Consider the following 999-nt stretch of genomic DNA (forward strand, 5'->3'; position numbering starts at 1 on the left):
AAAAAAAAATACTCTCATTCAAGAAATTTTCTTGTTGCTCAAAGTTCTAAGTAATCGTTGAAGCGACCACCGAGTGATAAGAGTATAGGTAAGCTGCAAATCAGCGTGTTCTTAGACCTCGTCTTTACGATGAATTGGAATTCATGTGGAACTTATAAAGTCAGCTGCACACACGGGTGTTACACGGGTGTTTCAAGAGAAAATTTGTGAGGCGCAGACTCACTCAGGCTTGCTTCAGTGGAAAGGACTTGCAGAAATGTGGAGAGCTGAGAGGTATTTGAATCCCACAAGGACAGGGATGAGCATGCATGCGGGAGGCTGAAATGGGTCGGCCCTGGTCTGCGTCTCAGTGTGCCCACGCCTTCTGTGCAAACCCTACACCCCCAATCCATGAAGATAGAGCAGTGATCCAAAGACAGACAGAACTGCAGTTCCTTTGATGGGTTTTTCTATGTGATTTCTTGGAGTCATTTGCACTTAAAATTTAAAACTGTGAAAGCAGAACTGAAGGAGATGATATTTGTAGGTTCAAATATTACTTCATTCCTATGTGGCAACTTTAACTGAATTTAATCAGGACTTTAAATTTACTCTTCATTTTGAATTGTTTTTAAATTAGCAAATCAGGAAAATAATAATTCTAGTAATGACTTGATTTTAATAATGATTCCACATGATGATTATTAATTGTTCCATCATCATTGCCAAGTATAATTCCGTTATATGGAAGAGGCATGCAGGTGTCTAAAGTTCAAGGTCGGGCACCACCCCTCCTTTATTTTGCCCAATTGTTCTTCATCTCTTCACACTCTCACTGGGGCTGTGTCCTGAGAAACAGAAACAGGGACACTGCCCACATTTCCTTGGGGTGTCTTTCAGGGAATTCTTCCCCAAGTAGGTTAGCAGGAACCACCCCGAACCCAAAAGTGTCCAGAAGTTGGGGGCCTCCTTGGTGGTGCAAGGGGTTAAAGCGCAGCACTATGAAGCTGTTTACAGTCA

Source organism: Condylura cristata, unplaced genomic scaffold (genome assembly GCF_000260355.1).
Source record: "Condylura cristata isolate star-nosed mole 26May11 unplaced genomic scaffold, ConCri1.0 scaffold00013, whole genome shotgun sequence".
NCBI lineage: Eukaryota > Metazoa > Chordata > Mammalia > Eulipotyphla > Talpidae > Condylura > Condylura cristata.